This window comes from Aethina tumida, chromosome 1, assembly GCF_024364675.1.
Source record: "Aethina tumida isolate Nest 87 chromosome 1, icAetTumi1.1, whole genome shotgun sequence".
NCBI classification, from domain to species: domain Eukaryota; kingdom Metazoa; phylum Arthropoda; class Insecta; order Coleoptera; family Nitidulidae; genus Aethina; species Aethina tumida.
The window spans coordinates 42220358-42238135 of NC_065435.1; the positions used below are offsets into that span (position 1 = coordinate 42220358).

The 17778-nt window shown below is 29.8% G+C and overlaps 1 protein-coding gene and 1 long non-coding RNA gene across 3 annotated transcripts in view; one reads left to right on the forward strand and one right to left on the reverse strand.

Moving 5' to 3' along the window:
- LOC109594359 (dystroglycan 1) overlaps positions 1-17778 on the reverse strand; it is a 117226-nt gene that overhangs the window by 73022 nt on the left and 26426 nt on the right. For both annotated transcript variants that reach the window (XM_049966496.1, XM_049966503.1), the window contains exon 3: positions 3736-3764. The gene's annotated coding sequence lies outside the window, so the exon portion shown is untranslated. The remainder of the gene's footprint in view (positions 1-3735; positions 3765-17778) is intronic.
- Positions 4871-6094, forward strand: LOC126265377 (uncharacterized). Its single transcript, XR_007547875.1, has 5 exons — positions 4871-4988; positions 5058-5447; positions 5504-5532; positions 5595-5897; positions 5957-6094. It is a non-coding gene; the product is annotated as an uncharacterized LOC126265377 (long non-coding RNA).

Consider the following 17778-nt stretch of genomic DNA (forward strand, 5'->3'; position numbering starts at 1 on the left):
AACCACACGAAACAACTAAGCAGGATTTATCAATGTTAAATATATTAAAACAATGAAGTATTAAATGTGAGTTCAAGGTTCGCATATTGTGAAGTGTTCCGAGCTGCCGCTTGACACGATTTCAATAATGTTAACCGGATGTCGGATATGTTTAGCATTTGAAGAATATCGGATTAAGTGCCATTGAAATGCTTGCTAAAGAGCGTTCAATCAAACTTCAGCCAATAGCAAACACACATTGACATGTCTGAATACTCGTAACGACCTACACACGTTGGAATAATTAAAAAGTGCCTAAAATAGGCGGAATATAAACGTAAATCAAATAAATGTGTTTGCAAGAAATCGAATTAATTAGAAGGTTGACAATTTTATTTCGAATTGTTAATTAAAACGGGAAAAAGAAACAAAAAATTAAAATAGCCGAAGGCCACTTTTGATAAGGCTTATCCCCTATCACCATGGGAAAGTCAAATTAAGCGACTAATTGTATAAATTTAATTAATCAAATAAAAACAAACCGATCTCTTTGTTTATGACAAACAGCAGTGTAATTAAATGGGAAAAAAGGTCTTTGTAATGTTTAGTCAAAACAGCCACGGTTCTATTTTCCCGGTTAATAAAAAACGACGCTTTTCAACGGCATCCTAAGAGAAACATAAAACATGCGTTAATTGAAGGCGAGAAAAAAAAAATGTTTTCTGCCTTTCCATCTCCAAAGCACAGAAGCGCACTGAGAAGAGGATAAACAGAATGTCATCTTTCAGCAAAAATGCACAGAACAACTATTGTATGTGAGATTGTCCTGCAAGAAATTTCGCTGAGTACGAAGTACGAAATGTCGGCATCGGGGTTCGGATTAACGATCTTATAGGTTACGGGGGACGGTATTTTAATCATTACGCCACAATCCTTCAGGTATTTACTTAGAGATGAGAACTATCGAGTGATGCTGATCATCGAATAGTTAGAAAATGAATACACCCTACAACTATCGATTGCAATCATTCAATTAATTTTATTCATTACCATTTACACAAAAAGTTTATCCACACAGTGACATATGAGGGTGGGTCAATTGAAATGATGCTTTTAATAAATGTATTTCAATATCTGAAAACAATCTTAAACACAAATGAAAAAATTGTGACGAATAGATTAAAAGAAAACATGGGGGATTATATTTATAACCAAATTCGACAAATTTTACAAATCTAAATTAACTTATTACATCAATTCAAGTTGCTTGAAGGGATACAGACTGGTCGTACATTCGGAAATTTGATAAGTTAATTGTAACACATTCAAGAGTACTATGGTTCGAAGGGTGGTATGTAATGAAACAGGATATTTAATTAAATATAATTTAATTAATTGTTTATGCGAATTTTACTGAAACATAAATTTTACACCACATCTAATTTGGATAACTAAACACATTTATTTCCATCCGTATCCAATTAAACGCAGACAATTAAATTAAATTATTTAATGAAAGATTGAAACTAAAAAATATGTTTGAACGAAATTAAATTAAATTAATCGACTATAAATGTGTACTTATAATAAAATTAAATGCAAACATGTATAAATGAATTTATTAGAAACATCTAATACACTGAATATATATTTTAATTACTTTATGGAATTAATATAATAAAATATATTAAAATTAATCGCGAAATTGTGTTCAGTTTAATTTAAAATCAATACTAATTATTACGAGGTAAATATAAATTTCAATATACTCTGGTCAACCTGTTAATTTAGGATATTAATTTGATAGAATTTGAAATTTATTTAAAACAGACTTAATTTAATGTGACATTTATAATGACAAAGCTGAATAATTAACTTTCATTATTTAATAACAATTTAAACATTTTAGATTTAGGTTCATACCCGGTGAATTATCCAGTTTAATCATTTACTTTCGTAATTTATAACTAAATATTTGTCGTGAAATATAATTTTGTTATAAAACCATAAACTAAATTCCCAAAATTGTTGCCACAGTCAAATATAAATCTTTTAATATTAATTTCATGAAATATTATTTCAATTATTCGGTAAATATTTTGGATAATCCTAGTAACATTTTCATGTTTATATTATGTGTTTATCGGAAATGGAATGTGTAACCACATGACATCCAATAAAATAAGGCACATTTCGATATTTTAACGAATCATTTGTATGAAAATATACTGCTAGTTAATACGGTCGGTAAATGGAATAAATTGTAAAGTCAAATATCGAAATGCCGAAATATCAAAATATAAATCCCAGTTTTATTTAATATCCACGATTTACATTTCAAAAATCACTATTATCATAGGCGAGTTGAAATGGAATAAATCAATTATGAGAATAAAATAGACGAAATTAATTTCCCTTCGTGCTGATAATGTCATTATCGGAGCTTTTACAATTAGTTGAATATAATGTTTACATTTCACACGAGATAAAAACTGAAGTGTTTCATTAGTGAAGTATTAATTATCAAAAGTGTAATTAAAAAACGATAATTCTATTACTATTTCACAATAATATTGTTTCTACTATTCCATATCAACAATATTGCGTGTATAGTAAGTATTTAAATTGTTGCACATAAAAGGATATGTCACAGTGCTTTTACATGCAAAATACAACAATAAATTAAAATACAGTTTGCTGTTATCTTTTTAAACCATGCATTTACTATATTGTGCTCAGCATTTTATTGTTTATTTTAAATTCAAAAAATAATATGAAAAAAATTTATATTCTATTTACTATGCGAAAAAATACATAACTGGATTTTATATTTTCATTTAACATTATTACCATTCACCATATTTTTGTGATAATTTTGTAATTTGTCATAAATTAATTAAATAACAATTAAATTTAATAAAGGAAATAAATTATAACAATTAATGTAAATATTTCTCCTTTGTATTCTCAGGACCCTTTAAAAACCCAGTTTTCCAACAGGAACTCACATTGAATGGGTTGCTTTGCAGTGTTTCCAACAATGAATGAGTGTGGACAAGAACCTTTGAGACATTTCTCCACAGACTTTGGCGGACCTTCAGCATCATGAAATGAGGTACTCCAGGACAAAAGTGATCACCCCATTAGATTAATACCAAGATGAGTGAATGAGTATTTGAATTATCTTCGAGGTCCAACTCATCGTTAGTTTAAAAAATTGAATTTTGAACCATTTACTATTTTCTCAGAAATTTTACCATTGGATCCATGTGTGTTACCGATTGATTGATTTTATAAGCAATTAACAGACACGCATCCAAAGAAAACAAATAAGTTATCAAACACGTAAGACTGTAATTTCACGTTTCCTGTTCCTTAAAGCTGGCTTTAGTCCTATGGCAGTAAAATTGGAGAGCGTCCTGTGCATTTTGCCGTTTTACGACCCGAATAAAGGAACGATTAGTATGCCTTTATACACAAAGTTAATCTGCCGACCTTAATAACGAACACTCAAATAAATTAGGGCAATTACTATGAAAAAGCCTCACGCGACAACCGGCCATAATTCAACAAGTTTGCGACTGCTCCACACTACGATAAAGTACGCCGGAACACTTATCGCAAACACCGAAATTATTATGCAATTTACTTTTTTATTTTAGAGTTATTGTATTTTTCAGGTCTATAATTTCGGCAGCGTTTTGAATGTCCGTACCATCTTTCAGCCTTTAATATTTATGCGCTGCGGAAACTTACCTTTAAACAGAAAAATGCTGTTTGCCAATCTGAAAAAAAGAAACGGTTTATTAGAATTATTCGGTTTCTTCATCCGTATCATGGTGTTTCATTTACGTGGAAAATAATTTAAATAAATACAGGATTTGTATATAAATTGCAGTTTTCCATGGCTAAAGTGAGGATTGGCGTGTTATATGTTAATTTAATCATGCCGATGCATCTACCTCATTACTAATTAGTATTGCAGCAGGACAAAAGCACAAAAACCCGCAGTGACAGTGATGAATGTCCCATATAATATGCAAATGCAATTTTCTAGTCCCCAGTTATAATTTTTTGCAAATTATGAGTTTTCGTTACAATCCAATTAACGACCATTTCAATTATTCGTCGCCCACAAAATAAAAAAGAATTGTCCTTTTTGTTACCGCTCAATGAATATCCCACACTATTATCTGTTGATTCCGCATAACTTCCTAGGCATCCATAATTTACCAAGATACCGGGGAAATTTAAACCGACGATCGGAGATAATCCGCCCGGTACGTGGATTTCGTACTAATTACGCTTCGCAATAATTGGTGTTAATTTACACACATATTTGTGTATTAAATTGAACGATCAAGTTCACTCGATTACGCTCAATTACATATAAAATTAGATCTTGTTTCAGATGATGGGACCAATATTTCAGCAAACATGCAGGCGATTAATTCACCTAGACATTGGATCATTAAAATTAATGCTCCCGCAGTTCAATCAATTAACTATTGAGGCACTATTAATCATGCCATATGAATTTGTACGGGTAAGTGATTGGAACTGTGCCATTGTAGTTACAGCACAGATAGTATACTAAATGCTTGGATATAACAATGAATAAATAAAGCATGAAATCCAGTTAATCGAAGAAAATATCTGTACAAACAATTAAATGAAAATCTAATGTTTTCGTCGATAGCCAGAGTGATCAAATAAACATTTTTAAATTTTAAAATCATTAGGAGAAGATTTTTCCATCAGTATAATAAATTGTTTTATTCATCATTTATTGAAACTACGACTTCTCTAATATTTCAAATATCAATGATTCCTATTTTCAACTGAAGTTTGATTCTGTCAAATTTTATCAAAGCTTTCAATATTTTGAAGACGTATACCTGATTTATCATCTTTTACAAATAGTTACAAGTATGGCTATATTAACACGTTTATTCCGTACTATGTTCTACATTGGAAACAGTATGACATTACTTTTGAGCTTGACAGAGGTGAGATACAATTTATTATAAAAAGTATTAATATAATTAATCTTATGCAATCCTTCATTTTATTTCCAGATTCGGCATGCGTGCTTTCTGGTAATGCTGGTGCTCTTTCTGGCTTTTGGTTTATTAAGGCACCTTAAGCGTCCACTTAATTTGAGAAACGCCATTGTGGCCACCATCTTGACCTTCCATTGGGTATCAATTTTTTTTCTTGTAAACCTCTTCTTAAACTATATCGGATCTTTTTTGAATAATTAAGTTTAATTCGCACTAAATTTATATTAACATTTTCTACTGATTGATTGTGGTATTCCACAAGCTAATGAAAATTTCAGTTTACATTTTTTAAAAAACTACAAACAAATTAATTTTCTGGTCCTCTCTGTCAAATCATATCTTTAAAATAATGTATGTGATTTCCTATATTTTACAATATTCTACAATTTACAATTACTTTGGAGGGTAAGTAACAATTAAACATTATTATAAGTAATATAAAATCTTAAATTATGTTTCAGAAATATATTGTGCTCCTAGTGGGAAGTAAGTAAGTAACACAAAAAAGTATTAATGTTATTAATCTTAGACAATCCTTTATTTTATTTCTAGATACGACATGGATGCGTTCTGATTATTCTGGTGCTTCTTCTGGCTCTATGTTTATTAACGCAAATTAAGCATCCATTTACTTTGAGAAACACCGTTGTATCCACCGTCTTGACGGATATTTATTGGTTTTATTGGTTGCTAACCTTTTGTAAAACTATTTTGGATCATTCAACGACTAATTCCATTTTCGTTTTTTGAAAAGAAATTAATTTTCTTTACTTTCTGATGCTGTCTACCAAATCATAAAAATAATTTATCTCACCAATACAAAAAAATCTACAATTATTTTCGAGATTAAACAGAGTAAGTAATAATTAAATATTATTATAAATTATAATATAAGGTCTTACTTTTTATTTCAGAAACTTTATGGTCTGCATATGGTTGTACGTTTATTGAAGTATGGCCTCCCACTGGAAGTTTATATTTTTTACATTTCATTATTCCAAAGATGTGACAAAAATTCATTTTTTACCCCAATATATATATTTATATTAAACTACGAGGTTTTACTGATTTTTGACAATGACTCATAGATTAAGAGAAGTAACATGTACAAGAATAACTTCGTGGTCGTATTTAAATAATAGTCGGTTCTAAAATAACTGAACTTTACGAATAATCTTTGGCACAACTAATACCCCTGTGTTTCCATCTGTGCAGTGTCATTTCGAACAGCTATTTTTAGTTTTGTGACTCATGAAAGTGAAAAAAATATTATATGCATCCATTGTGCATTCACACAAACAATAACAGCGAATATGGCATTTAACCTGACCGCAGAAACCATATGTTTCCTTAAAATAGGCATTATCGTCCATGTACTATAGCCATGTGAATCATATCTGATATTTAGATGTGCCATGCCAACACTAATAATTAGTGCAATGAACAGAATTGCTTCGGTTGTTTGTAAGTAAATTGTTTTTAATTCCCATCGAGTTTATTGCTACCAGCATGCAGCAATCAAATATTTAGGCCGTTTTAATAAGTGAAATGTGTCATTAGGAAGCGGAATCACAAACACACCAGACCTATTTACATTATAGATAAGATGGCCGCTCTGCGGTCTTGATTTATTGACCAAACCATATCAAACAATCCACTTCACAGCGGTTTGCGTACAACCATTCTGATTTATATGAAACGTTTTCGTTTGGGATCCGGATTATGTCCGGCACATGTAACTCGACGCCGTAAAAAAAAGGACTGTGGCGCTAAAACCGTTGATCGGTGAAACGCGATCCGGTGCAATTGGGTTACGTTGGATTATGTGACACAAAATTGATATTTTAATTAACTTGTTGATGTAAAATTTACTGCTTGTAACTTGAGGTGTTGCATTAATACCACCAGACAATGGCGTCTAGAATTTTTGATTTAAATACTTGTTGCTTTTACTCAGATGGTCTACGTTCTGACTTCCTAAACTAAAACAGGTTTTTTTTCTGTATTTTTATTTCTTACAAGCTAATAGAAGTTTAGTTTTACTTCCATTATTCGGTATGAGAATGATTCAAGTAAGTACTTGAATACAATTTTTTGGTTTACTAAAATTATTCAGGAACTTCTTTCTTCCAATTGGCGTTGACTTTCTAAAAATATGAAAAAGTGGCTAATTTTCAGTTCATTTCAAGTACTACTTTTGTCTTAGAACTTTTATACTTCCAAAACAAGATTTTCTATATGTTTAATTATTAAAAAGCATATACAATTTTTTGCTGAATTACAATTGATTAGATACCTCCAGTAACTTCTTCCAATTAGTGTTGACGTTCTCAACATGATTATAGCGATATGAAAGTCACTAATCGTTCAATTACTGCTTTTATCTAGAAGATTTTACACAGCCAAAACGAATTTTTGTATATATTTATTTAGTGACGATATGAAACAGTGACTAATCGTTCAAGTACTGCTTTTATCTTCGTGTTTTTATATTATCTAAACAATTTTGTCAGTATTTTTATTTACTGAAAAGCTGGTACAATTGATTGTTTTGATGAAATTGATCAGGTACCTCTTCCAATTGGCATCGACTTTCTAAAAATGATTGTGACAATATGAAGCAGTGACTAATCGTTCAAGTGCTGTTTTTATCTTGGTGTTTTTATACTACCAAAATAAGCTTTCCTAAATTTTTATTTACTAAAAAGCTAATACAATTCTTTGTTTTGATAAAATTGATCAGATATTTCTTACAACTTCTTCCAATTGGCCTTTTTTTTTATAAAAATGATTGTGTCGATATGAATCTGTGCCTAATTGTTCAAGTACTACCTATATCTCTGTGATTTTATACTGTCAAACCAAGTTTTTCTATATTTTTATTTGTTAAAAATCTTCGTCCAATTGTCTTTCAAAAAAAGATCGATATGAAACAGTGACTAATTCTTCAAGTACTACTTTAATCTTGGTGTTTCTATACTGCCAAAATAAAATTTTCTGTATTTTTATTTATTAGAAAATTAATACAATTATTTATTTTATTAAAATTGATTAATTATCCCTTACAATTTATTCCAAATGGAGCTGATTTTCTGAAAATGAATGATGCAAATCGATTAATCTGTTCTGTAGTGAAGTATTTATTTAGGCGAAACATGATTTTCAGTATTTTTATTTCTTAGAGGATAAACCAATTGTTTGTTCTAATAAATCTGATCTGAAATTTTCCTTGACTTTCTAAAAGTGAATGAGTTCTATACGCAAAAGTAATTAATCATCATCAAGTACCATTTGTATCTCGATGTGTTAATACTGCCACACAATAAAGTCTTCAATTTGATTTAAAAGCTTGTCTCGTTTTCACAGGTGCGGCTCCATTTTAACCTACAACAGGATTTTTACATAAATCAACACATCATCAAACACAAACTTTTATGGACTAAAAAGGGAATAAAACTTTTCCTCGCTCTGCTAAAAAATGAATGTTTTTGATCTGCAAAAGTGATTAATCGTTCAGGTATATAAAAGCGTAGAAAAACTGGCACACGTTAACGTCAATTTACGGTACATTTCGATTAATGCTAGAGAAAATTGATATAAATCCTTTGTCCCGACGGCAAGACCATAAACCCGATGTTTTCAATCAATTCGACGGCAAATCATCAATCCAGAAAACATTACTACACATATCAAACGGAATGGCCTCAAAGGGCTGCGGCTTCACAGTAAATGAAAGTCTGGGTCATAAGAAAGAACGGATGAAAAGCGGATAAATAACCAATACAGCTGCGATGGAGGAACAGAAGATGAATGATTTTAATTATGTCGTGGACGTCGATAATTCATGTCGCACACAAAAATAAATTGCAAAAACGATCGGGTTACGTCGCACCACCGTTAAAATTACAAACAACGCTGAAAATGAAACATATGCATGTAATAAACACATTAAAAACATTTGCATAAAGATGTACTTGAATAAACATGCAATAAAATTGCAATGTTTACGAACTCGTGCCGAATTGATAAAAAAAAATCATGTAACAGTATAAAACTGAATTTATTAAATTGATATTGACAAACGTTCGAATTGAATCGGACAATAATAACCGATTTTTCACGATTTAAAACGGGATATAAAACCAAAGCCCCATAATGAAAAGGATCTGACGATCTGATCAAAAGATTACATAATTAATTGCACGTATTTTCACACCGAGTTATTCACATTGAAATACCTGCACAGTTTCAGGGGATTTGAAGATTGGGATAAGCCTAACATAATTAATGCATTCGCCGCGCCGCTCCTCACAATCCAACTCGATTTTCCACGTTAATAAACAAAACGCTGCAAACGTGTTTTCACTGATATCGTTTATTAACCGGCATTACCGCATTATGCGATGCACTGTAATTGTACACAACACTACAAAGTTATACTAAAACATAGAACTTTAGAATGTGTTTAAAGTTTTATGTTTTAATTTTATTAAGGTAAAAGTTTCAAGCAACATTTTATGTCAATTTGGAAGTTACACGAGTCAATTAAATAAAATGGAACGTGATGGACTGGAAAAGGCAACAAAAAAGTTTCGAAAGCTTAATGCTATTAAAGAATATTACCATTTAAGCAACTTCAATAATTGAATGCTTAAGTGGACGCAAGTGTTAAGTACTATTTTGCCTAAGAGATACGAATGAATTTGTAACTCCTCACTATTAAGTTGCACTCTGGAACTTTTCTATTAAGCACATAAAAAATTTCAGCTCCATAAGAGTCAAGTACAGTCAAGAGCTGGGGAGTTCCTTAACAAAAACAATGTTTTAAAAGTTTCCCACTACAAAACACTGTTCACGTAAAAGTATGTCAGATGCTCAGATTTGCATCTTATGTAATTTCACCGGTTAATAGGACAGCCCAAGAAAAAGAAACAACAAAAATAATAAAAAAAAAAACGTTAAAGTCGTCATTGTCATTCACGATGTGGAAAGTGCGGGTTGGTTAATCGCATAATTAAATTCAACGTGGCGTTACCTGCGTTTTTGCCAATTGCCTCGTCGAGATTGATGCAAGAGTCAGTCACAGCGGAAGCTCGCAAATCATGTTGGCGCGTGATATTAATATGTAGGAGGCAACACTAGGTAACTCGCCTGAATGCCGACTAACAAAATTGAAAAGAGCTTCAAGTGGTTTACATTTGTAATTTAAATCGCACATTCCGGACACATTTGATTAATTACGCATCCGAATGGACCACCCGATGCAATGGGCAGATAAAAAAAAAAACACAACCAGACGAGAGAGGGTGTGTAGAGTTCTGCAGCTGCGCCGGCATTCGGAAAAAAATAACCTCGGCAGAGTGTTCTGAATTTTAATTGTACTTTTTAAAGGATGTACATGCCCGGAAATTGATTGTTATTTTTTTTTTTACATTGGCGAGTTGAGCGGTAAATAATATCGATTAAGCGGCGGCTTAAAATTGAAACGTAACGCTAAATCTGATATATGGCTAGATTTAGAAGGTTTTTTGTTAAACCGAGTTGAAAATTTGCGTAAACCGGTTTCAAATCGAGTTATCCCAACTAAGTTGGCAGGATCCATCTGATAGTACCTAAGTGTTAGATATGAAAAAGTATTTGATTTTATAATAAGAAAATTACTAGGAAAATATTAATTTTATACATGTTTTTATCAATTAAACTGTTATATGATCTTTGAAAGAATACAGAATGAAAAAACATTATCTCTAATGAATAACATTTAATATTTAGCATACATTATAAGCAAACTACTAATTTTATATTTTACATAATACTTTCGAAAACAACAAAATAAGAAAAAAAAAAACATTATCTCGAAAGAATAGCTTTTTTTTTCTTTAAATGATTAATAGCAAAATATTCATTCTATAAATGTTTTACCAATTAAAATATTATATAACATATTTGACAAAAATAAGATAAGAAAAAACATTTTCTATATAAAAATCATCTAATATTTAAATAATAATTACTTGAAAATAACAAGATTCAACATTATTAACAAAATATCAATTTTATCAATGAAAAAAAAATAAGATTGTCCCGAAAAAAACATTTAATATTTGAAAATAATTACTAGAAAGCAACAAAAGTCAGTCAATTAAAATCTGTGAAAAAAATAAAATATGAAAAGACATTATCTTGAATGAATAACTTTTAACATTTTATGATTATAAGGATATAACAATATTTAGCACACATTACTAACAAAATATTAATATTATAAATGTAGTTACTAAGATTATATATGATACTATGAATATATAATAATAAAATAAGAATATGTTAATATTTAATATTTTAAAATAATTACTAAAAGAAACAAGAATCACCATCCATTATTAGCAAAATATTCATTCTATAAATATTTTACCAATTAACACCATATAACATATCTGAAAAAATAAGATATGAAAAAACATTATCTCGAAAGAAAGACATTTAATATTTGAAAATAATTATTAGAAAGCAACCAGAATCAGTATCCATTACTGGAACATTAATTCTATAAATATTTTGTATCGATTGATCTATTGTATACCTTTGAGGAAAATAAAATATAAGAAAACATTATATCGAATGAATAACATTTAATATTTTAAAATGATTACTAGAAAATAACAATATTTAGGATATATTACTAACAAAATATTAATGTTATCAATGTTTTTAGTTACTAAAATTTTATATGATACTTATGAAAACAGTATGATAAGAAAAAAATATTATTTCGAAAGAATAATATTTAATATTTTAAAATAATTACTAAAAAAAAAACAAAAATCACTATCCATATCTAGCAAAATATTAATTCTATTAATGTTTTTACAATTAATCTAATATATAACATCTTGAAAGAAAAACATTCAATATTTGAAAATAATTACTAGAAAGGAACCAGGGTCGGTATCCATTACTAGTACATTAATTCTATAAATGTTTTTATCAAATAAATTGTGTATAACTTTTTTGAAGAAAATGGTATATGAAAAAACAATATGTCGAATGAGTAACATTTAATAATAATAATAATATTTAGCATACATTAATAACAAACTATTAATTTTATAAATGTTTTTATTAACTAAGATTTTATACGATATTTGTGAACGATAAGATAAGAAAAAACATTATCTCGAAAGAACATTAAAGACATATTAACATTTAATATTTTAAAATAATTACTAGAAAATAACTAGCATCCATTACTACTCAAATATTATTTCTATAAACGTTTTTACCAATTAATCTGTTAAATAATATCTCTGAAAAAATAAGATAAGCAAAAACATTATCTTGAAAGAATAACATATAATCTTTTAAACGTGTTCTATTTAAATTTAAATTTAAAAATGGTTATTGATGAATATTCGGATACAGTATGATTGTACTGATTGAAGTACTGATATGTACTGATTAGTATTTTACAACAAAATTAGAATCCAAATCTAAGAAATATTATGATAATAACCTCAACTGCATTAACTAAATAATAGTAGTTTATGAAACAAAAATTTAACTTAACTAGGGACTAATACCTAGTGAAAAGAATTGACAAAATAAGTAGGTCAAGATACTTGGTAAAATAAAAGCGTAAACTCATAGTAACTCGAGTTAGTTATAATCCAAGTTACACGAGTCGACTCGAATTAACCACGACCGAAAGTTAACCTGGTTTGGAACGTGGAGTTAACCCATCTGTAGTTAGAGCCAGTCAGCGCGAAGAAAAATCCCGTATTATTCGGAAAGTTGCCGCAGCGATATACGGTGATATATACATATAAGAGAAAAATCCCAATTCGTATATTTCCCATTATTTTTGTTGCTTTATTCCGTGCCTCGGCAGCATTTATCCTTTTCAGTCCCCGCGCCACCTGCGATTAATACCTTCTCCCTTCGCATCGTTTCGCGACCATTTCCGTACACATCCGAGATTTGTTCCTCTGCAACGGAGCACGTCATCTTCCCCCCTTTTATTGTTTTTTTTTCTCTTTTCACGTTTTTCCTGGTGGGGGAGGACTGCGGTCCGTCGCAATCGTGGACACGGAGACGCGGCCCAGACCGGAAGTTGTTGCTGCCCTATTAACTTCCGATTGTCCGTCCGTTAATGGGCCCACCGCACCCCGGCCAGGCCGACGCGCCCGCCCGCCTACAATACTGGGGACTTACGTGTGCGGCTTTCCAAGTCGCAGATGGCTGGCAAAGGTGCATTCCGTCGTTTTGTAGTTGTCGTCGACGACGCCGCGCGAAAAAGAGTTGGAGGAGAGTGCAGATGTAAAACGACATCTGCTGTGCCGCCTTGTGTTGCGACTGTGACGATTGTACACATTAATAACGAATTTCTAATAAACAGTAAAAATAGTTCGGACAGCTATAATTAGACGTACTTTTGGACTGTGCCATTATAAATTGGCCGATCGATTCTGGTTGTGATTTTAAATTTTGATAGAGTTTGCTATTTTAAATTAGTGGTAATTCGTAAGAAAGTTAAATAATCTAAAATTATGAACCCTCTACCTAGAGGGTTCACTTTTACGAGAGACGAAAGATTTTTCAATTTCTTCTTTTATATTGATTAAAATCAATATAAGAGGATATTTTTTGCCTAAGCTTTTATTATGGTTCTTCTTAAGTACTTCATTGCAAAAATATAATTTTAAAATTAAGGATGTATGAAATTACCATTTTTAATGTAGTAAATTCTAAATTATTGCTTAATTAAGTAACATTGTAAATAATCTGATTTAAATCAAAGTTGAAAATTTTTTGACAATGAATATATAATTTTATTTCAGTTGAAATAATGGTAAGTAGAAAAATTTTTATTAAAAAATTCGTATTTCGAAGAATTTATAAAATTTGAATTCATCGATAATTAAAAAAATACAAATAAACCATTTTAGACCAATTATAGGTATTTTGAAAACGGGCACATTATGGGTATTTTCCAAGAGGGCATATTTCACATGTTTTTAAATCGTTAGTTTTAAATTGTTAATTTAGTTGAAATTACGAGTATGTGAAAATAAAATCAATGAAAAATTTCCACAAATTGACAGTAAATATATTTTACAGTCGAAAAAAAAATTGTTCATGAAACAATATAATTGTGTGCGATTATAATATAAAATCATAACCAGAATCAATCTGTCGATTTGAAATGCAATGGGTCAATTATAAATATGAAAGTGCATTAAATAAATGTTTTCAATATTTCGTTCCTCATATTTGAATTGTGTATATAATTCGATTTTAATGAATATTTTCAGATGAACAACAAAAACATGTCGTAAAAATTGTTGTTTGTCACCCGACAGATATCTCTTATACCGGTACAGTCAAAAAAATGAGAACAATGTTTTCTATTGAATTTATCTCTTACAAAACTGGTAAATACTGTATTTCATGTTTAGATTAGATATTGACTTAACCCATTAGTTTTCACAATGAGATAATAGTTATTAAAATATCTTTAAATATTCATCTGATTAAGAGAATACGAATATATTACAGTATATATATATATATATATATATATATATATATAATATATATATATATATATAATATATATATATATATAATATATATATATATATATATATATATATATATATATATGTATATATATATATATATATACATATATATACATATATATATATTGTACTTATTGTATATTTTCATTTTTGGGTATAAAAAACTAATTTTCACAATGTACAATAAAATCGAGTGTAATAAAAATAAATAAATAATGTTTTACCACCCAGTATTCCACAAATTAGTATATTTAAGACATCATATGAATTTTTTTTTATTAAAATGGACTTTGTATTAATTGACATTAAAATGAAAAACTTAAATAAAAATAAATTGTACATAAGGTATAAATAAATAAATCTGTAAATGACACAGTACTGTATATTATAAAAAATTAAAAATTAACATATAATACAATACCCATTATTTACGTTTCCCAGAGTGTTTGGTAAAAGAGAAAGACAAACACACCGAATCTAAAGCACGTATTATAAAAATATTATAAAATGAGATTCAATTATACGATAACTATAAACATATAGTAAAGATTTACTAGACATCTTTCTTTTATTAATTCAATAAAAAATTGAGTTGTAAATGTTAATACAGTATAAATATGTTTAATAAATAATAAAAAAATATTTACGTATATATTTAATTTACATACAGGGTGTTACGGAAATTCGTTAAAACAATAACTTTCTCAAATAAATTTTTTTCGAAAAATCCACAAAATTTCGGATAAATTATAAAACATCCTGTATAAAATCGAAAATGATGATTTAAACTTATATTTTCAGTCACTTTTTTCTGCAATTTACAAATAAATAAATCTTAATGGTGAATGATGAAATACAATGTTCTCTAGATTTTCTTTTTTCTTTTTTCCTTTTTCCTTCTTTAAATATTTCCCAATTTTCCCTTTCCAATACTCCACTTTTCCAAATTTCCAATTCTCCACACTTAAATTTCCTATTTTTAAATTTTACAAATTTATCTTTTCCAGATTTTCCATGTTTCCTTTTTTATATTTTTCCACGTTTTCAATTTTCCATTTCTTCAAATTTTCAATTTTCCAATTCTCCACTTTTTCAAATTTCAAATTCTGCACTTTCTCAAATTTTCAATTTTTTCATTTTCTCTCTTTCCTTTTTTAATTTTTATATCTTTTCGATTTTTCAATTTTTTTTTAATTTTCTAATTCTCCACCTTTTCAAATTTCCAATTTTACAAATTTACATTTTTCCATTTTATATCTTTCCATTTTCCATATTTCCTTTTTTATATTTTTCCGTATTTCCATTTTTTTCAATTCATTCATTTCATCATTTTTTCGATTTTTCAATTTGCCAGTTCTTCACTTTTCGAAAATTCCAATTCAAAATAAGTCGATTTCTTGAAAAAAATTCTCCAACAGAAAACGAGATAAAAAGTTTTTTTAAGAAATCTGGTTAAAAAATGTCGGATAAGTTATGAAACACCCTGTATAAATAGTATTATTGAATTTTTTATCATACAATCTTCTAAATGAGTATTTTAGTTCAAAGAAGAAGAAATAGCAATAGAGTTAGCAATAATTTAATCAAGTAAAGCATCGGCACGCGGAGGATACATCGGCCGCGGTGGAGCTTTTGAACCGTCAGCGTCGATGCCGATATATCTGTCGGTCGAACCCCATTAAAAATAAACGGTAGAACGTAGAAATTACTGACATAACAGCTAAACGGTCTTGACATTTGAATAAATGTACTCAGAGCAAAACGTATCTCACCCTTTGCTCAGCGCTCAATCTCGAACAAAGTAGCGCAGTTATTAAATTTAAATTGCACATGAAAACAGCCGTCCCGAAATACCCCCATGGCATGCAAATGAACAATTCCTTTTGAGCCGTTCGAAATGGATTTACCCAGAAGCCATTAAATTCGACTTGCGTTTCGGAGTGCCGTAAATCGCTATCACCTAATAGAGATCGCGAAATATCATGGCGGGGCATTAACATTAACACTTTTTGTGAGCATGAAAGAAAAAAAAAAACGAGCGGAAATTCGAGGGCGTTCCGTATAGCGGCGCGGAACCAATGAGGGAGAAGTGCCCGAGCACGGATCCGGGACGCGGGGGAAAAAAAATTTAATATTCGGATAAAAACGGAATATTGCATTAAGTCATTTGTAAAAACCAGTAATGAAATGTAAAAGGTCCGTGCGTCAAGCGTCCGTGATCTTTCTCCGACAATGAGAGTGATGAATGTTCGAAATGTTCATTTTCGCGTTCGGAGCGAACGGTCTTTCAGAATTGTCGGTATTGTTTGACTTTTCTCTCTCGATCAAACGCCTTCATTACGAAGTTATAATAACAGATAAATATCTCTTTAGTTGTTTGCTGGTGATTTTCAACAACATTCACTTCGTTGCTTACAAACAGATTTGTGCGGTTACTAACAAAAGTTTATTAATTTGGATTCGTCTCTATTTAAATTATAATTTTTCTGATTTTTTACATTCTATGACACAGTCAAACTGTCTAAGGAACACTTAAGTACTTTTAAATTATTACAATACAACCAAAAAGACAAATGTGAACATATAATGAATTAACAAAAACAAGTGTTTTTTACTAATTAAATAAAAAATATATTTGAAAATGACGATAAAATAATAAAACCCATCAATTATCCAAATATTTATTATTATGTTATTTATAATAATTTGGTATACTCAATATCACCCTATCGAGTAGGTTTTGGTCCAGTTTTCGTCATCCCTCCTGTACCATCAAAATTAGCTGCTGCAGATCCCCATAATGGTCTTCTTTAAATGGCATCCCATACTTTTTCTATTAGATTAAGGTCTGAGGAGTTTGCTGGCCAAGGTAAGATACTTGTTATTCTCTTCTAAAGCTGATCTGAAAGATGTTTTTGTGCCCAAGTTGAGCACGGGATCATCGAGGTACCCTTAAAGATTGTCTCTGAAATAGACGTTGCTCTTGGACGCGGTTTCTGGCAGTTTGAGCTGAAACAATCACATCGTGGGTCCTAAGAAGCTCTTGTCTTAGCTCAGGAGCTGCTTTTTCTGGGTGTCTCTGAGCTTGCAAAAGTAGTCTTGTACGGGGTAGTTATCCTATTGCGGCCTGGATGTCTTTCTTTTACGTTATTATA